Source organism: Corvus hawaiiensis, chromosome 1, assembly GCF_020740725.1.
Source record: "Corvus hawaiiensis isolate bCorHaw1 chromosome 1, bCorHaw1.pri.cur, whole genome shotgun sequence".
Classification (NCBI taxonomy): domain Eukaryota; kingdom Metazoa; phylum Chordata; class Aves; order Passeriformes; family Corvidae; genus Corvus; species Corvus hawaiiensis.
In genome coordinates, this window is record NC_063213.1 from 37,817,589 (window position 1) to 37,839,233 (window position 21,645).

Consider the following 21,645-nt stretch of genomic DNA (forward strand, 5'->3'; position numbering starts at 1 on the left):
AAATCACTTTAATAGAAGGGTTAAAAATGCTTCACACCATCATGATCTGTGGGCTAGGGTGCATTTCTCTCACACACCAATGTTCAGCTTTTGCCTGCTCTCTGAGGTTCAGAGGTTGATAGCAGATGTAGACAACATTTTAAAGAAAAATATAAGTTAATAGGAAGAGTGGGGGTTTTATCAGTTTCCGCCCTACTTGCTCTGCTGTAATTACTGTTATTAAAGATTTTTTAATTGTATGTTGTACGATTCTTCTTTCTTGTCCAGTGCAGATCTGGCACCCTGAAGGAGCCTGAGCCACCCATGGCTGTTCCTCCTGCAGCAGTGGGATTGTTATTCCCTGCAGGTCTGAACCGGTTGCCTGAACTGACACCATGCTCTTGCTGGTAACTTGAGGCACACTTTCTGTTTAAAAATTTGGATTAAAACTATCAGGTGTTATTATCCAGCCCCTTTTCTGGCATCAGGGTGTGTGCATGGGGAAGAGAGGACAGGGCACACTGCAGGAGCATGGGGAGCTGCTCAGACCACCCACTAGAGCAGTCTCCAGCCTCCAAGTCCCCCTTGTCCTAGACCTCCTTCCAAAATCATAGGTAATGGAAAACCCACAGCTCAAGTCTGCTTTATGGCTGATGTGTTGCTGCTCTCTTTTTGTACAAAAAAAATTAGTGGAGTAATAACTTATGAGAAAATAGGATGATGAAATCTGGAGTGAAATCCCAGTTTAACTGAAGCCAGTGGGGTTTTTCTTCCTGCATAGCAGGAGTCCACATGTCAGCAGGGAAACAAAATAGAAGATGAGGAAGCAGTTAATTATTCTTGTGTTTTTCACTGTGATCAGTGGGCCAGGGACTCCCCTCCCAGCTTTCCCTTTGCAGCCACATTCCTCCCTTGCTGCTGGAGGCCTGTCATGCTTACAGACATGCAGACAAACCCCTAAGACGGGACCCTGCTGCCGGATGCTGCAGCCCAGCAAGGAATTTGTTTGTGAAGCAGATTGCTCAAACACCAGAGGAATTTTTACCTTCAGAGGCTGCTTTTCCATTTCTGGTCACCTGACATAAGATAACAGGAGAACAAGGGAAGGAAGAACTGCAAGGTAGATGTGCCTGGCACTAGGCACCGCTTGGTGCTCCGAGTGTTGGTGTAGCAGGAGATACCCACAGAGAATTCGTTCCCCCATCTGTTCCTCTGAAGATCGCTTTAAAAATTAACTTACTCTATTAAAAAGAAAATGTGATTGTTACAGTTAAGTGGCTGCAGTGCTAGAGATAGTTTGTCCTACCCCCCTCAAATTATATCCAAAAATGCACAATTAATAACACATTAACTTAGACAGAAATGAGTGAGAATAAGTTAAGATTTTGTTAAAAATACATTATATTTTGTGTAATAAACAGATTTTTTTCCTGGCCTATAATGTTGCAGAAGAGATAATTCCTCCCTACAGCCCATTTCACACTTACCCAGTTTCAGACAGATTAGCAGAAATGACATGTCTTGCTCAACTCATCTGATTTTAGAAAGCACTCCTCCATCAAGTTACACTACATTCAGATAATTATTCTATAAATATATTCTTAAACTAATCGTATGAATGGAGCAAAAATACAGCTACATCAGCTAGACACTCTCTGAGCTCAGCAGAGGATGCAGAGCACATGGAGCTGCCAGGATCCTTCCACTGGTGGAGGGAGCGGACATCTGACAAGGTCAGTATTTATGCACAGTTCACATATAAGAGAATAATCATTAAAATCAAGGTATTACAAATAAAAATAGGTATTAATGTTTCAAAAAGCTCAAGGGAGACTTATAAACCCATTAATTTTTCATCAAGACTGAATCCATTGGAGCCCAGATCCTTCTTTCTAATAAATTCAGTTGTCAGACTCTGAGTCCTTTACTGCAAATGCTGACAGTGCTCTATCAGTACCCAGGTTAGGGTCTGCAACAGCAGGATTTTCTTTCCTTGTATTTAAATTGATCATGTAATAAAACCTGCTGCTTGAGCAGTGGGTCTTGCATCAATTAAACTATTTAGTTTATCTTTTTTTTTATTCCACAGAGAAAAAAAAAATGGTACCGGTAGCATTTTTATTGTCTTCAGAGCTAATCTGGGATCAGTTCTCTTATGAGAAAAACACTGCCTGAAATGAGATGTGAGTTCTGCCTTGTTACACTCCAGAGCACAGAGCAGCATAGTAGCACTCCAGAGAGCCATTTTCCAAAACAGTTTCCTTGCAAGTATTACACTGATATCTTGGGCAAAGCAAAATGTAGAAACATCTTTGTGAAGTTATCAGTAAATTTGACCTTGGAACACTGAGTTCTGTCTCTGTTTCACAGGATGTTTTCACCACCTTTGGGTAAATCCTACATGAAGGTTGCCAGTAATGCTTGTCCTGGCTGATGTGTTTAATCCTTCTCTAAAAGCTTCTTTGCAAGACATCACTGCAGTTCTGAGTTTTAACTTCTCTGATAGCATTGCTGAGATATTGGTGGAAAAGCCACAAAGATACTAGGCCTGTTGGCATCGATCCTCGCCCTTCATTAGGTTTCCAACCTAACTTTCCACAAGTTAAAAGAGGTCATAAAATCATAGAATGATTTGGGTTGGAAGGGACCTTAAATACCATGTAGCTCCAGCTCCCTTGCCGTGGTCAGGGGCATCTCCCAATAGACCAGGTTGCTCAGAGCCCCGTCCAACCTGGCCTTGAACACTTCCAGGGATGGGGCATCCGCAGCTTCTCTGGGCCACCTATGCCAGTGCTTCACCAACCTTGTAGAGGAGAACTTCTTCCTAATAATCTAACCCTACCCTCTCTTCGTTGAAGCTATTCCCTCTTGTCCTGTTGCTACATGCCCTCATAAGAAATTCCTTTACAGCTCTCCTGAAGCCCCTTTAGGTATGGAAAGGTGCTCTAAGGTCTCCCTGGAGCCTTCTCTTCTCCAGGCTGAACAACAGCAGCTCTCTCAGCTTGTCTTTGTAGAAGAGGTGCTTCAGCTCTGCTCAGCAGCCATTAGCAGTCAGAACAACATTTCATTCTCCAAGCTGTAAACAGTCAGGAGTTTGTGACCATTCCTTTTCTGTTTCATGATTGTACCTCTGTGCCTGTGCATGGATTGCTACGCTTCACTGGCTGGTTCATCTTAAATCCAGTTAGCTGGTTAAGATGGTGCAGGACTTGGTGGTAATGCCCTTTGCTTCAAGCAGTGTCTGTACTACAGAAAGGTGCAGTGGCTCACTGGTGGCTTCTGGGTGGCTTCTGTGGTGAGAAACTTAACTTCAGGATTGCCTCACCAGTGATTCAGCTTGGGTAGCACCTGGAAGTTCAGCCAGGGAAGACATTTGGGAGCGAGTCTTCAACCCACCCAGTGCAAAAGCAAAGCTCAGTTAACTGCCCTAAAGGCACACAGGAGATCTGTGGTGAGACAGGCTTGGAGCCCACCTTCTTATACATTATAATACATTTGAAAAACATAGTACAGGTATTCTAAAGTGTATGTGAAAATTATTAGTACTCAGCTGATTCAGAAAATGTGCAGAGAATAACTCTAATAAAATCTATGACAAATAAAGATGCAAGGGATGAAAAATCCCTGTGAATTTTTAATCCAAGAAATAAAGAACATAGTGTTAATACAGCATAATTGTTTCATTAAATATTTAAAATATACCTTCCATATTTTCATATTTTAAATCCACTAAATTCGTATTTTAACAAATATCTATTCAGTTTATAAACTTTTAGCACATTTTATAAATACTGCATACAGGCAGGAGAAAATTCCTCAATAAAAAGAACTTAATCCTTACGTATTCAGCCTCTTGATCAAACATTTCCCTTTTATGTCAGGATACATTTGTATAATTCATTATAATTTATAAATTTTCTACTTAGAGATAATGCACTTACAAATGTTTCTTGCAAATCTTTCTTACTGGCCTTACATACCATTTCATTTAAATATCATTCTATTATTTACAATTGCTTCATTTTAATAAGAAAAGATGCTCACAACCAATTATTTAATTGCATGGTGCTTTGCAACACACTATTCATCTCTTTCAAAACAATTTGCATTTTGTGTATTTGGAGCAGATATCAGAAAACATTATTGTAATTTTCTCAAATAACATTTTTGCAATGTGCCACTACTTGGGGCAAGAGCTGATACAACAATGGAAATCAGCAGTCTCAGCAGCCTTATCAGGCTTGTATCCTTCTTTACTAGATGGAATAAACATCCCACTGTAAGCAGAATGTTATCCAGCAACCACTTTATGCCCCTGAAAACTGAGCTGAAAATGTTAATTTCGATGGGGCTTGTAAATGTGCCTTATTTTTTCTTGTTCCCAAAAGAGCAGGCAAATCCACCAGAAACTCTTGCTGTGAAGAAAAGCTTCTCAGCCCCACCCTATCTCAGTAAAGACATCCATACACTGCTCCTTTTTATTATTTTTCTCTTTATTTTTTCCATTTTCTTCCTTTTTCTCATTTACACTTAATGAAAGTCCAGATTGTTCGAGGAGAAGAAAAGGAGCTGAACAATGAAATCATCCATAGGTAAACAGCATCTCTATGGTACAGCAACACCCTTCCAGAGAATTTTGGTGAGGGCTTTTTAATGCTGTGGTTTTGGGTTTTCCCCATTTCCACATCATTAAACTTCATATGAAATAGCAGTTGTAGGAGGCCATCTAACATTGGCAGCAGAGGTGGTATTTCTGCCTTGGTGCTCTTTGAAACATGAGTGTCAGGTTTTCATCTGATATAAAAATATCAGTATGGATGCAAGCATACTTTCTTAGACCAAGGGGATATGCTCACTCCTGCAAATACCAAAGCAACTGGTCAACAGTATTACACAAGATCTCCTAAATGAGTGTTTAATTTTGCATGGTTGTCTGAGCAATTGTTACCACTTCCTATGGGCACGTGGACTATGAAACATCTTTAATTATTTCACTATACGACTGAGGTTTTTTTCTACTTGACCCCTCCCTCACTAATTGCTCCTCAAAATCCTTCTTGTCCTCATCATCAATGCATGACTGTCTTATTTATTGCACACTTTTCACACCCTGCTCTGAAAGCAGAATTATTCATGCCGTCCTGGGCTTTGCTGCAGCACGTGGCATCAGCATTTCACAAACATTTAACTGACTCTCATGGTGCTTCTGGTGAGATGAATTATCAGTGGAGATGGTTATGCACAGAGAACCAAGACACACTGAGCAAACACTCCAAACTACCCACTAAGTCAGGGTGGAGGGTTTGAAATGCCTAAGGCATTTCATAGTACATCATATTTTCTACAGCACTTTACGGGCTCAGAAAATAGCTTCTATTGATTTCAGATGCAACTGTGCATGCCAAGTACTCCTCCAACACCAATCCTGAGATTTCAAGCTGGGTACCACAACATGCAAATTGCTGTCTCTGAATAGCTTGGTTCATGTGCCTTTCCACCAGCACGAAGGGATTCTGTGGCAGAAAACAAGGCTAGGGTGAGATTCTGGGTGGGGATTTGGCTGTGCCATAGAACAGGCCTTTGTCTGCCCACAGCACATTGCCATGTGCAACCCATGTTCTGCTGATGTAAGAAATGAGATGCAGAGAACCACTCGTTTCACAGCTCTGGTCAATTCCAGAAGCAAACTCCCGGTGTGCACAGTGACGATCTGTTGCTTTCCACAACCCAGCTGTCCTTTAGAAAACACAGGTTGGCCCCAAGATACTGTAGATGTACCACAGTAAAATGAGAGTTGTCCAGGCTGTCTTGGTTTTGGCAGCTTTCAATGTTTGAGACATTTACTTTATTAGCTTTAAGACAGTTACTTTTTCATGCAGTCTTCTGCATCTTTTTTCTGAGAAAGATATTAAAAAAATTAATGCCATCATTTAGCATCAGATAACATCCATGTGGTCAGTAGGACAAGTAGTTAATAAGATGCATCCCACAATGGAGGGTTTTTTTCATATTCCTGTACTTTAAACAAGTTTGGGTTGGGGATGGTAAAAAGCATGTCCTTGACACAAGTTCCTGGCTGCAAAAAAATTGTCAGCCCTCATCCTGAAGCTTTCAAATTTCAGCTGAGAGATATATGTTTTTCCCCAGCTTCATTCTGAGAAAAAAATAGTGAGCAGTCAATATCCAGCACAGAAAACAATCATGCACATAGGTAACACTTTTCTACGTACAGAAAGAAATGTTTTATCACATAAAATACCAGCAAAAGGTAATGGCCCCAATGTGGTCTGTAATTAGAATAGCTTCTACAGTCCTAAATAATAATTTTAAAAAATAATATTTTCCAAGTTATTTTGACTGATTAAATTAAGAGCAACAAGCGGGACTCTAGAAGGATCATTGAAATAGTTGTAAGCTATTCGATATGCAATCCTGAGCCTGTAAGCAGGTGAGTGTGGCTCTGTTTGGTAGGGGAAGGCCAACGCCTTCCAGGAGCATCACCTCCAAGTGATCATTGAAATCCTTCTGATCTAATATTTCATGTTGCACCTTTCTTTATGCCTGTGGCTCTCTGGCCAACAGCATTAAGATAGATTTCCTGTAGATGCATGGCACAGACAGATACCAGCTTCATTGATGTGATCTGTCTTGCCTTCCTGGTCCCCTACTTCCATGCAGATTTGTGGAATCTACCTGCAAAACCTCTGGCAGATTTTGCTGGGAAAGGTTCAAAAGTTAAGCAGAGAGGACAAGTTGACATGATAAGGTCACATACACTTTTATTAAGGAGCTGGAGCTAGGAAGGTGTGTGCATATATGATCCCAATGTACAGAACGGCACTGTATACAGAGCACAGCTGGAACAGCTGGAGCCACGCCAGTTGACATGAGCAGAAGATTTGGCATGTAATTTGTGTGGTGTGCACAGAGCCTGACTGGTTTCCTTTTCTTAAAGCAGTGCAACACTTGAAGTAGATTTCTAGGGCATAATTGCTGTAGCTACTGCATGTATTTATTATCTTTGCACAATAACTGAATCCAAAGCTTAATAGAATGGGATATCATTTCTTGCACAATAGTGATGTCTTGTTAAATTATTCACATTATTTATTTGACAGATACTAATAACCATTATTTGGTATTCAAGAGGGAGGCAAAAATGGCTATTTGTTACATCCCTCCATTATCTAATATTCATAAAACCTATGTGATGCAAAATGCCTTTCTGATGGATGGCCATCTAGGATGTGTTTACATGTTTTGTTTTATTAACAAAGAAAACAGCTACTGAAACTTATTTATAACTGTCCCCTGGTGCTCAGGACAGAAAACTTGATTTCTGATCACCGATCCTCCTTCTTCTACATTCAGAAAATATCCTGATTTGGACCATATCCCACTCTTGCAGCATTCCTCGGCCTTTCCCTGTGTGACTGCCAGCCTGATCTCATGTCTGCTAAAACGTGGGCGTGGGATTCATGCTCTGACCCCTCCACACAGGGCTGAGATCCCTCAGGAGGTCTCACTGATCCCAGAGGTAAATTGATGTTGACATTTGCCTTCAGAGATGAAAACCTATTATATGAACATTGGCTGTGCTTTCCACCCCAGCCAATTGCCCACCAAGAAACCAAGCTACTCATAGGCTCGATTCATATGACAGAATGGGCTGCAGGCAGGATTTATATTCCCATTGTCAGTTCCCATTGAGGCAAAGGGCATTTAAGTGTTTTAATAGACATTAGTCATGTAAATCCCCAGTTCATCAGTGGGAAAAAAGGATTCTGAAAATCGTTAAATCTGATTTTCCACGCTTAATCTGCTGCTTCTATTACTATTCTTTTTTTTTTTTTTGCTTTTAAGAATGTTATTTTGTTTATTCAGATATAATGACCCAAATATATTCAGTTATGCAGAACAATGAAGGGAAATCAAGAGTCCTTGATTCCCTGACATGCTCCTATGGAAATAACTGATTAAATTGTTCAAAGCAACATATTTCCTCATCCTCCATTTTAATCATCACATTATATACCACTACTGTTCAAAGGCAAAACCAGAAATTTGTTTTTAAATGCACATCCAGCAGCTTCCTTGTTTGATTTAATCTTTTAAACCCCACAAACAAGTTTATCAGCTGATTCTATAACCTTGAGCAATGGTCTTTAATTAGAAAAGAGGACCAAACAAATCCCAAAAAAGAAGAATCGTTCCAGGTTTCCTTTCCAGCACACCCCAGTCAAGGCACAGGAGTCAGGCTGTCAGCTCAAAAATGAGAATTCCTCATATTTCCTTGAATATCTTAGATATTTATTTTACTTGAAGATAAGCCCAAACTAAATGGGTTTGCAAGTAGGCTGCAGGTTGAGATTAGAGTTCAAAACCAATTTGGAAGACCCGGGATCTCTCCTCCAGCAGCAGACACAATCCAGTAAATACAAGAACAGCATAGGAATACTGCACTGTACAAGTAAAAGGTTGGTCAGGCAGCAGTGCTGCAGGGAAGGACGTGGGTCTGAAAGGGTTTTTTGACCCAGACATTAGCCCTGGCGGTGTGCTCTGGAACAGCCAAGACATGAAACCATCCCTCACAGAAGAGTCAAATCCAGTCTTGGATACTGCTTCTAAGCATCTACGGTATGTATTGTAGCTAAATATTTATTGGCAAGAACACACTTTTTTCTTTATTATTGCTTCTGTATAGTACATAGCACTACGGGATTTGTGTTAAGCCAAGGCAGTCTGTCAGTGATGATATTTATTGACTCCACATCCCCAGTAGGAGCTCCAAGAGATAGTGAGGTTTGCCCAGGTGGGGCATGAGCCACAGGGCAGGTGACTCTCCTCAGCCCCTGCAGAGCTCAATCCAGCTCACACACAAGGGGAGAGCAAAACTTGGCTCATGTCATCAAAACTATGGCTACAGAGACACATATGTGTGCTTTCCTAAACGATAAGCAGACACTTGGGTGAAAGACCTGTCATCACCTTTGGGGAAGCCAAATAAACGGTGTCCAGAGGGTCATCCTCATCCACAGACCTACCAGCTCCTCTGAAGGGCTCTAACAGACCTCTGGTATCAATTCAACTTGTCTGTCTGGTCTTTTTTCATCACACTGCCTGACACTTTGCTTGGAATGGAAGGCAGACAGACAAGACTGTGGTTTCCCAAAGCTCTTTTTTTATTTAGAGTATCCTATTTACCACCTCCATTTCCTGGCACATGACTGATGGAAGGCAGGGTTACACATGGTAGTCAGTAGTTTGGCAGTCCTGTAATTGAGTCTCCTTGGGAGCCCAGCCTGAACCACTGCTGGACCCAGTGATTTGTTGCTATTTGTTTCATCAACTTGTTCTAAAGCCTCCTCTTCTGACAGTTCAGTCTGAGGCTGTTTCGTGCTCATCTCCAGCTGGAAAAAGCTGTGGCATGGGAGGTCTCCTGAGGCTCCTCTCCAGCAAACACCAGCACAGAGATCTTGTCTGCCTCTGCTCTTATGGTCCTGTTAGCTCTAAGTGCTCCCATTACCCCACAGTCATCTCTTGGCCCTATGTGTCTGCTGGCAAGTGGCCTCTGCCTCATGTAGCTGAAAATGGTTTTATCGTTGGGTTTTATGCCCAACAATGAAATTATTCCACAAAAATCCATTTAGGCTGCTTTTACTATGGGTTTCCACCTGTTTGCTCTTCTGCTTTCCCTGGTGTGGACACAACCTACGCTTAAAGGCATCTTTCATAGTCTATCCAGCTGCTTACTTTCTGCCTGGTTTTATTTCTTTTTAAAACATCTTTTGATAACTGGAAATACCTTTACTGTGACCAGGTAGTAAGCTGCCTTTTGAGATAACCTCCTCACCACCTGCAAGCACTTTACCCTCTTGGCTGTTGCTTCTGATTCCCTCCTAACAAGCTGCACATCACCAGTTTCTTTTGAGCACCCAGGTGCTCTACAGGCTGCACTGTCGCTGCACCTGGTGGACACCTCGACCAGACATGATACCCCACCTATCTGCTAAACAGTCTGAGGATGGGCACCACCACTTCCCACTGGCCTTCCTCCTTCGCTCTGCTGTAGTCCTTGGCAGGGGGTTTGGGGAAGAAGGGAGAATACTCTGTTTCTTGTTTACCTCCCCTACTTTAATCCATCTGGTACAGACTCTGGGGAGTGAAGGACTCTTTTTTTTCTGGAGGTGGGGGTGAAGACTCCTCTGGCCCTCTTCTCCATCACCTTGTCTCACTCAGCCAAAGCAAGGGAAGTGACCAAGGCTGCCCTACAGCGCTGTCCTGCTCCTCCACAGCTCCACAACACCATGGCCCAACAATGAATGAGACAACAAACTGCACTGCCTGTGGAATCAACTCCACTGTGAAGTCTGTGGTCACAGCAAGCAATTACATCTTCACAGCCTCTAATTTTGACTCCCGTAATGTCTTCTTTTATGATGCCTGCTCACTAAATATTAATCTTCAAAATGCAATGGCTCATCTCTTAATATGCATGTGACTGGACTCATGCCTGTGTGCAGGAGGGTTCAGCGGCTTCCTGTGCATTTCACAATGCAATAAAAAATCTGCTCCCTGCTCTTAATGACTTTGTGATTTATTGACCTGCCCATCTTTCCTCACTTCAGCTCACCAGGCTTTATTTATTCCTTTTGTACATCAATTGCGGGAAATAAACAGCACACGTACAACCTTTGCAAGCAAACAAATGCATGATGGTGATAAAACAAAATCATCATTAAGAAAAGTCCTTCCTTGGAGGTATTCACATTCACTACTTTTTTGGCAGCTTGCATAACCAGGCCTACTAAACACTGCGTAATTATCCCTGCTTGGAATTTCTCCCTAATGCCATTATCTCTAACAACACTGGCAAAGATTTTGCTTCATGTACAGCCTTCACTGATCATGTAATCACAAATATATTCACAAAAGTTGTCTCCTGGATGCTGGAAGAAATGTCTTGGTGTAAATTACTGAAATTCAAAAAAATTTCAGCACAAAATTTCTCAAAACTTGTTCCCTCATTATCTCTTGTGGTCATCCACAAAGGAAACTATCCCTCTTTCCTTGACAAGAGCTGTGCTTCCCAGGTCTGATCCCAAACCACACTACCAATTTTTTTCCCTGAGACCCAGATGTCTCTGATTTCACAAGTCCTGCAAAATCCCTCTCGATTTCTGGGAAACCATGTTTGTTCAAAGAGATCCTTCCCTGGGTGATGTGGACATGGTGCAATGCTCTCTGTGCTCAGTTTCTCTCTGGCTATTCCTGCTCTTCATGTATGCTTTTTAGTCTTGTGTGTAGGAGAAAGGGAATCAATAAAAGCTGTTCATCTATGCCCCTAGAATCCCTTTGCTTTCATAATGTAACAGACACTAAAAAAAAAAGACGAAGATTAAGCAAGTGGCAGGACAACTGACTGAATGGGACCCTCAGCAAAGAATGGTCAAGCCAACTCCAAAATTGGAGGAGGAGGGATCTGCATCCTGAAAAAGACGTGGTGGCTTTGGGGACAAGCAGTGCAGGGTGAGGTGCAGTGAGATCGCGTGGGTGACAGGGCTGACACCGCCTCTGGTAAGTATGGGACAGCTGAGCAGAGGCTCCCAGTGAGGCCTACACACCCTTATCCTGGTTTCAGAGAGCCATCACCTGAGCAGAAGGGTTATTCCTATTAAGTGTTCTTTTATCCAAACTGTTCAGCCTCCTAGCTGATCAGGGCAGAGTATGGATGCAGGCAGATCAAAACCAGACAGCAAGCCAAAAGTAACCTGCAATCCCATCTTTCTTTCACAAAGTGCCTCAGGCTATTTGACAGATTTTGGCTGCAGAGGCACTGACCACAACTAAACTGAAAACAAGCCTCTTGGGATACTTGGGATCTCTTGATTGTGGGATCAGCCAGAGGCGCTCTTAATCCTTGTGACTCTCTTTTGTTGAAGTCCTGCGCTGAGTGTACCACCCCAGCCACCTTCCCCCAGCTGCCCTTGTGTACACCACACTTCACCAATGATTCTAAAATGGTCAGAGGGACAAATAACATGTGGGTACACATGGGACAGTTCAGATGGCTTGCACTGGAGGGTCCTTTTTTGTAACGTACAATGCACCAGAAGCAGCAAATGCTTGTTGCATCTAGAAAAAATATCTGCAGCCTGGGATGGGTCCTTCAGAGAAACCCAGGGACCCCAATGGCCAAGGATGAAACAGCTATTTATTAAGAAAAACAAACAACAAAACAACTAAGCACATCTGTATGCAGCACTGATGAGACTAAATTGGGAATAGCAAGTGTAATTCTGACATCCGTGTTCCCAGAAGTATTTGGAAAAAGTCAGCAAACATATAAAGAAGAGAGCTCCAAACCAACTGGACAACCTGAGAGCGATTCTCTGGTGGAAGGCTGGGAGTTCAATCTGTCTACCTCACCAGAAAGATGACTGAGGAATGATTTGACAGGCAGTAGCTTCTTCCTCTTTCAGGGAGGAAAACTATTGGGCATAAAAGAGCTCTTTTAACCTCATGGAGGAAAAGGACAGCAAATATGAAAGACTGGATGGTGAGATCAGACCCGTTTAATTGGAAATATGGCACACATTTTTAGCACTAGGGTTGATGGGCAGTGGGAGCAAACTGCCACAGAAAGTTATGGATTTCCTCACCCTTAATTATTTCAATGAATTATTAAAGTCTTTCTGAAACATGTGCTTCAGGCAAACATGAACATCCTGTGCTTCATACAGAGATTAAATGTGCTACACCGAGGGGCAGAGGAAGCAAGAAGAAATGAAAGTAGCCTTCTGGCTTTGGACACAACCACCAAGACTAACCTATTTCATGCTCTTAGGGGCCCTGATTGCCCCCTCAGAGGAGGAAGACAGATTTTTCTGGATGGCAGGTCAGATCTGGGGGCCTGCTTATTTCTTTTACAGGGGAGCTCTGATGACTCTACTCCGGGACTTACTTCTGTGCCTGAAGACCTTTGGCAGTACTGCAGAAGGTGGGAGATTCTTGCTTTTGTTTAAATTTCGGGTATTTGCAGAAATGTCTCTTCAATTAGCCTCCCCTTTTGACATGCATCCAGTCAGCTGTCACTGTTTGAATTATTGCCTTCTGGATTTTATTTCCTTTCTTTTTCTACTAAATAATCCACCCTGCATATCTGCTTCTGTAAAACTAGCATTATTTCATAGGATTTTGCTGGCATTTGCTTTGTCTCCTAACCACCAACATGTGTTAAAACTGGTGTCCACAGGCTGCTGGCTGCTGTTGGATACACTCAACCAACACTAGCTGGCAGCACCACATTTCCTGTGTGCATTGGCATGTTAGCCTATAAAGTTATTCATACCAAAGTGCATTTCTGCTGCTTAGTTGAAATCCTATCATCTTTACCCTTGCAGGGCTTTTCTTGGCTGAAGATGCAGTTGTTTTTGTCGTTTCCTTGCCAGGCACAACACAAAGGCCTTATTGATTATTCTAGCTGGAGCAAGAGAAGACACCAAGCAGAGTTTTGACTACCTGGTAGGTTTCAGCTCATAAAAGACTTAGACTGATACCATTTTCAGCACAGTGGGAGCCAGGGCTGCTGAGAGCCTGGTTTAGTCATACTAGGTTTTAATTTTTTATTATTGCACCTACTACAACTCATCCATTGATAAAAATAGTTATTTGTACACACACTTCCTATCCTGTTATTTCCAGCTTTGGGAAATCAGTGTCCACAACTCTGTGAACTGGCAATTGCCCCTGGGAACACAACTTCCCTCTTTTGAAAGGCTGAGAAAGATGAAGCTGTTCTTCACCATGCAGATGAGGAACCTGGCAAAAGGTGTGCCACAGTGGGGGGCACAAGGCAGCAGACAACACATGGATGCTCTCTGGGCTGAAACCCCAGAAAAAGCATCTCTCTTGTGCAGGAAAAGATGCTTTGCTCATCCTGCAAGCTCGCTTGGGGACCCTTGCACTGCCTGGGCAGCTGGCACGTGCTGGGGACGACCTCAGCTGCAGAGCTCTGCTGCCTCTCGGGTGTTGTCCTGTACAACCTCCTGATCTATACACAAAATCCCCTGGCTGAAGCTGGGTGGCATTTCTGAGCCAGGCAAACTGCTCTGGGCAGGACATCCACTTCCAGCTGAGCTGGTGAGGATGCAGGTCATAAGCATTTGCATTGTGCTGGTCCCTCAACACCTGCACAAGGATGGGTACAAGTCCTCTCCCACTGGAGGCAGGAGGGAAGAGGGAAGCTTCATGTAGGGCAGTTGGGGCAATATATGCCATGACCTGACCATTCCTCGCCATTTGCTTTCTGGGATGTAGCCAAGTGAAAACACTGTAACGTGGAGCTGGGAATCACTGATGTTAGCTCCAAACACAAGGACAGACACAACAGGTCAGGAGGAGATCCCCATGGCTAATGGCAGAAGAGCAATGTCAGGAAGTGCCTCTCCTTTAGACACTCATCCTCCGAACACTGACAGCTCAGAGGGTACCTGAGGCTCAGCTGCTGCCTTCATATTTAACAGCCTTTGTGGGGACTTCTTCCCATCAATCTACTTTGCAATCTATGTCATTTTGGAGGCACCATTAAAAATTTCTCCTGCTGGAAAAGCGTCCACAGACATAATTCTTGCTTTGGAGACAAACCATGCCACCAAGACTTTAAGCCATGGTATAAATTACAGCAACCTTTGGTCCTCCCAACGCAGCAGGTGGCAGAGGAAGAGGAAATTGAGACTCGTCTTTGACAACCACCTTTATCCCCTTTGCTGAGCCACCTCCAGCTTTGGCTGACAGTCAAGCTCTGCAGCACAAAAATTCTGAGACCTTGTACGTGTAGCTCACGCGAGCAGCTCTTCCTCCAGAAAAAGCCCCTTGTAAGCCAGGCAGCTGGCCCACAAGCAGGTTTTCTTTTCATCAGAAAAGGTTGCAGGTTCAGGCTCTAATTTGTTTGATAATTTTTTTATTGTGCTGGCCAACATACTAAAAAGAGATTTATTCATTAAAAGGACAACATCAGCATCTATTCCCTGTGCAGATGAGGAAAAAAAAAATCTGTAAACAGCAGAAGTAAGACAGAAAGCATAAAGAGCAGCATACTAAATTACCCCTGTCATGTGGGTCACTTTGGAGCATGTTTTTATTTTATTAAACAGCTCCTGCACAAAGTGTGTTTTGCCCAACTAAGGCATCATACATTGAATATTAAAATGATGCTGAGGCTTGTAAGTGCTGGGGGCAGGGGGAGAGTGGATACGCCCCTTTTATTCCTGGAGTTATTGTTTTATAAATGAAAGGTGCTGATGACACTGTGTGTACAACACAGGGCATAAAAAAAATCACTGCAGTGGCTTGATAGGGATGATCTGTAGCTGAAAACCCAGTAATGCAGACAGTAGGTGAGGCAAATGTGCTGAAATGTCAGGATGTGGAATGCCAGGAGAACAACCTTTAAAATAGTTGCACCAAAAATAGCCTCTGTGGACAATAGGAGGGGGGTTTGCCTTCATTTATTTCTATTACCAGCTTCTTGACATGTTGTCCCTTGAGCACTCCTGGTCCCAGACAGAGCAGGAGGCACCCTTTTGTCCCACGCATATGTGCCACTGCTGCAGTTCCCGGAGGGATGGGAGCACCCACCAAAAAGCAAAGCGTGCTGGGGCTGCCACAGCCAGGGAAGGAGACAGTCGCCTCGAGTGGCTGGCAAATACACCAGCGAAGACTACACCTCCCCAGAAGCTTCAGAGCAGCTCTCTGCAAATAGCAGCAAATCCTCTGACAGGGCCCAGAGGAAATAAATTGAATGGTGCCTTGTGAGCTGGCAGGGTCTGCACAAGAGCAGGGGACAAGCAGTGATGGTGCAGCTCTGGTGGGGAAGCAGACTCCTACCCTCCACCATGCAGAGCACACCCCTATTCAATAACCTGAAAAAATCACCTCTTCTCAATACATCTTCTCTGCGAAGCTGGGCCAGTCATCAGGAACTGCAGGCGGTGCCCACACAGTCTTCATTTCTCTGGGCAAGAACTTAGATGGCTCTGGAGGAAAAGCCATCACTCAAGGCTAAATCAGCACACAGCTTCTGGGTGACTTCAGACACGCTGAACAGTACCAGCGTGACCCAGCAAGGCTTAAAGGGAAGGACCTTTGCTTTCTTCAGGTAAAAAAGTTGAAAAACCAGGTGTGTAGGCAAGAACCAAGTCACCACGTGTCTGAGCGCGATGGTCTGAGGACTAGTTATGCCGGTCTTAGCTCTTGGTAAGAGGCACAACGCAAGGCAGGGAGGGGAAACCTCCAAAGGAAACAAAAACATAGGAGAAACTCATATTTTGGCATGCAGTGAAGTACAGCTATGTCAGCAAAATTTCTTTTCCATACATGCAGTGAACATAGGTGGGAATTCAGTGCTGGATTTGCAGCTGGCAGCTTACAATTCAGTGTGATGACTCAGGACTTTCAGCTGCTCTGCAGGCAAAGGCTGCTCAGACCTTACTCAGACAGAATTTCCATTTTCCATGACAAGAGGCCATGTCTTACTCTCCTAGTTCTTTTCCTGATAAAGCTAATATTGCTAACTCACAGCATTTCAGAGATTTTGTGTGCAGTCATCATGGCCCTGAAGAGTTGCAACCAGTGTTTGTTGGCATTATAGTCACCATTTCTGTTCTTAGAAGTGATTTTATCACACTTTTTCTGAAACCTATTATCTGATGCTGTATCTGCCAGATCTCCCTGGAATCAGAAGGTGAAACAGTCATTTACTCCTTCGTTCCTCTCCCTCAGGATGAGATGTTAAAGGTGGCTCTTACTCCTGATTTTGGTTTTGTAACAGGGTCGTGGTGTATTTCTATGTACCCCCTGTGCAGCATCACGCTGTGCAACTCCCAAGGGCCCAACCCCTCCTTGAAGCAGAGGGCTCCCAACACCTCCAGTGCTTTGCCTGCCTCCAGGTGACAGCAAAGATGGGAGTAAGATTTACATCTAGGTCAGGGGTAATTAGGTAACATGGGGTTTGGAATAAATGAAGCATAAACAAATCAGGTGTTGGAAAGTATAACACGGAAGTAAATCTGAGTGAAGCTTTGCCTCTTTCTAGAGCTGAGTGAACACAGACTTTGAAGCACTTGGGAAGGTATAGGAAGGAGGCAGACTGTAGCCTTCAGAAGCATAAATCATAGACTGTATCTATCTTCTCCAGTCATTAGGAAAAAAGAATGAATGACAGAAAAAGAGAAAGGAGAGGAGGTCAACAGAGAAGGGTTAAAGGTTAATTTCCTGATTGCTGGGATATGAAAGGTAATGGCCCCAGATGCCTGTGAATTTCCTTTCAAAAGAGGCATCATCATTTAATGCACTCTTTTATTGCCCCTTTCACATCAGCTTCCTCGTGTTCCTAAACAGTCTTTTCTTCTGCTATTAAACATAACATTTCACATACTGTGGACCTTGACAGTTTTGACATGCTAGGTGAGGGCACTAAATCTCCTGGAAACATAACCCACTCCTGCTGAAGGCAGCAGGAACTCTGCCACTGGTGGCAATGCGGAAGGTCCACTTCTGATGACTAATGGCATTAGTCACATTTTTACTGGAACCCCTTGTTTATGAACTATTCCAAAGCATTTGTTCAGACAGCTCAATTTAAATGCAAACATTGCAGCTTGTGTTCCATTTTATGACATCATGAGCTCTTGAGCTCCGGTTTATGTCACCTGTAGTCTGCAGGCTGCCCACTGCTCTCATTTTAAGTGGGGGATTTGCATTTTGGAGGGCAGGTGGCATACAAAGGTCTCTTTCCTACAAACATTGTAATGTATGGGAAAGCAACAGAAGCAGTCTATGTGTTAAACCAAAGTTTTACAAGGTTGAAAGGTTACAAGGTGATGGTGGCTGTTGTGGTCCCTCCCTGGTCATTTTCTACTGTTAAATGAACGGGCAGACCCCTTGGAAATGATGAGCATCAACTCCTTAGATTCAGTCAAATCAACTCAGACACCCTACAGTAATAATAAATTAATTTTTTGCAGGCCCTTTGCTATGGACAATGGCCCAGCTCCATCATTCCCTGATGGAGGACTAAGGACATGACAAGGGATGTCCCCTGGGCCACTCTGCAGCTTTGTAGCCATATGTAGAAATCTCTCCCAGGGTTTCCTAGGTCCTGTTCCATCAAGGGTTTCCAGACCCACATCTGCTGCAAGAGGGTCCAAAAAAACTCCTTTCTGGAGTAGAGGGAGGGAAGGAGAGGGCTATCTCTTCCCCAAGCCCCATGGGAAACTGGCAAGCCTCTGAAGGTCTGAGCTGCAGTCTGCTGCTTTTAGCACTGCTATTACTCCAAGAACTACCCAATGTAGGTACTAGATGGGCAAATCATTTTTGCTATGCCTTGGTCTCTCAGCTAAGTTCAGGGCCCCATTTTGTGTATGATTATTTTGTGGTCACCAGTGTCTAAGTCCTAAATAGACGTGGCAGAGCAAGTAAATATATCCCTATTGTGGGGAAAAGGGCTGGTGGCTGACAGGAGAGCAAGGCAATGGTACCTGCAGCTCAGGGGAAGAATGTCGCGGCGGTTTTGGATGGTACAGTGCTGCGACCTTCCCAAAAGGCATCTCCAGGAGGAAGCCTCTCGGTGCAGCCACCACACTTGCACACACACACTGGATAGCTGGCAAAAACAGTCCGACGATGAATGAGCAGGAAGAGTCTTCACATGGGGTTCTACGGGAGAGATTTAATGCATCCACACTCATGCATGGTTCCAGAGAAGCAGGGGCAGAACAATGGGGGGTCTAGGGTTACGTAGCGGAGTGGACAGAGCACCAGAACAATGATCTGAGGGCAAGGGGCGGTATAAAGGCGGGGCCAAGGTAAGGGAACCAATAGAGGAACTCTGAGGGCGTACGAGGTAACAAGGGGTGGAGCGGCCAACGGAGCCTACCAGGGGAGCAGAGCTGGGGTACATTAACAGGCCGGAACAGAGCATTCTGGCGGAAGCTTTTCAGTCACCATAAGCTGGAAAGGAACCTAGGATTTGTCCCACCATAGGACTCCTTTCGTTCCTTGTCCAGCAGGCCCACCGGCCTCCACACAAGAACAAAACTGAATCTACAAAGTGTGCCCCCAACACAGCGACAAGCTCACCGCTCATCTTTGTAAGGCTTTTCGAGTCAAGCTCTGCTACGCAGACACAAGAGTCCACAGGACTATAATGGGTAAATGGGGTTTGCCAGCTTCTGACCGGGGTAATACAGCACTTATCCTGTTCTCGTGTACTGCAAATAAATCAGAGTTCACCTGCTGCTTTTAGGAGAGGAGCTTGAAGTGTCTGGGTAATCAGAAGGCAGCTCTGAACATGTTGTGAGGGTTGCCTGATGGCTGAGCTGCCACATCTGCCTGCCCCCAAAAGGATGTTAAATGCTGATGTACCGATCCAGTGCATGCAACTTACTTTTGTATACTCCAGCTATGCCGAAACAGTATTTTCACTTCAGCAGAGAGCTAGGCTCTACGTAAATGGGCCGCTAAATGGAATTATGTGGTACTGGCATTTCTCAGAACATCAGACACGGATATTGCCATTTTTTGAGATGTGGGACGTAAGATGAATAGATTTCATACCATGACTTCCAAGCCTCCATACTAGGACTTCTGATCAACTGCCCTATTCAGCATAGTTATGGAAGTTATTTATGTTAAATAGATTAAAGGCTGAGCAACTTAGATTTTCTCTGGGTGATTTGTTGTTTCAGCTTCTTTTCTGTTAACATCTGTTTGCATTAGTGCGGAAATACCATACTTGCCTTCCCTTGAGATAAAAATTTGCTTGTGGACTCAAGTTTATCTATTTCTTGTTAGAGTAGCAATGTCTTCTGGGGAGGGGCCAAAAAGGTTGGTTCTTTGTGGCCATTACTTAACAAAGCACTTAATTCTTTACACACCTGTTGAGGAAAAGTCTTTGGCAGAAGCAGTGAGAAAGACTCCAACTTCTCCCACAAAAATAATTTTAACACTTTTTAAGCCCAACTCTTTTCCCACTTAAGTCACCAGCCTAATTCCTAGAAATGTACCTTAAAAGCAATTTTATGTACTGTAAGTTGCAAGACTCAAAAGTAATCAACTCCTTCTGCTATTTGCAGCTTTGCTATTCATTGGCAATAGAGTTGGACTCATTGGAAACACTTCATAGCACTGTTTAAAGACTCAATTTTCTGTCTTATGTAATGTAACCTAACGTATTCAAAAGTAACTCTGAAAGTATTCTTCTATCATAAGTATAATGGAAAGATTACCACAGAAATTTGGGAAATCTATACAAATGTGATGACAAATTCTCTGTTTGACTCAGGCTACTTAAGCATGCCTTCCCCCTCTGTCTCTGCCCACCCCACCTCTTTATCTGTGCTAGTGATGTATTAGTAGATTGGATCCTATTTTGAAACAATTACCAAAACTCCTGTAGTCCCTCTTGTAATCTCTTGTAATCTTGTAATCTTACCTAAGAATCTCTTAGGTAAGGAAGGAGAAGCTACAGGTGTATTACACTCAAGCAGGGATGCAGCCCTTGCTCTTCAGTGCCTTTGCCAGGCTCTGAAGTCCCATGTCCCCACCACGGGCAAATGTTTAATTCTACTGGCTGTGCAACCTGGCTGGGAACACCTGGGCATGGGAAGGGGCAAAGAGCTGTCAAAGGGGTGTCTCAGTTGACGGTGAGCCAGAGGCTTTACCTGAGTACTGCCAGGAGCAGAAGAGAGCAGAGGTTTATATTATACTTCTTTTGTAACCTGCTCCTCCTGAGCTTTGCTGCTTCTTAGTAGTGCTAAGGGTTTAGAGCATCTGTGCACCAGAAAGCTTTCCTAAATCAATAGTCTCCTGCAGCTACATAAATAGCTAACTGGAGCAAAGATGTTTATTTTTGAAGTGGGAGATGTTGCTCCTGCGACAATGTTTTATTATAATGATTTTGATCCTCAACCTGCAATCTTTACACCAAGACAAGACTCCCCTTGATTTCAGTGCAAGCTTTGTCTGACTAAGGATTTCAGAATTAGCTCTTAGCTTTTATTTTTATTGAAAAACAAGCCTGCACTTGACAAGGAAAAAACAGTAAGTAGATCATGTCAGAGAGACAAATTCCTATGAGAAATTTCTAGCAGGAAAAACACAGCTTTATGATTACATGGCAGTAAGCTGCAAGGTTAAAGCTTTAAGAGTTTTCTGGGAGAAAAAGATGCTAATGCACTAATGTGAGGGTACCTATTCCATGAGGGAAAAAAGGTGCAACCCAGCACACACCTCTGCTTCCTCTCTGTCAGAGACTACACAAATGAGTAGAGACTGCAACAAAGGTTGCAGTAATGAAATGAATAATAATAAAATACAAATACTAAGAAAATATTTCTGTGAAAACTTAAAACATCCATGGAAATAAACACATTTTGATTTAAGGATTTGACCTGAAAAATACACATCAGTCTAGACATATGCCACCAAAAGGGCCCTGATCCCAAGGAGTATATATGCCTACAGAGGAGCGGCAGCTCTGCACCAGTGCACTTCCCTCCACGAGAACTACCTAAAAAGGTGCCATTTGCAGGGAGGAGCCACATGACAACCAAACCCTGCAAAGATGGGGAGCACATAAATCTCTACAGCTAATAGTAATTGCAG

The 21,645-nt window shown here is 43.4% G+C and overlaps 1 long non-coding RNA gene across 1 annotated transcript; it reads left to right on the forward strand.

Moving 5' to 3' along the window:
• The first annotated feature begins 2,684 nt into the window (after positions 1-2,684).
• Positions 2,685-18,541, forward strand: LOC125335139. Its single transcript, XR_007207352.1, has 3 exons — positions 2,685-2,785; positions 5,839-5,841; positions 18,530-18,541. It is a non-coding gene; the product is annotated as an uncharacterized LOC125335139 (long non-coding RNA).
• Positions 18,542-21,645: the final 3,104 nt, after the last annotated feature.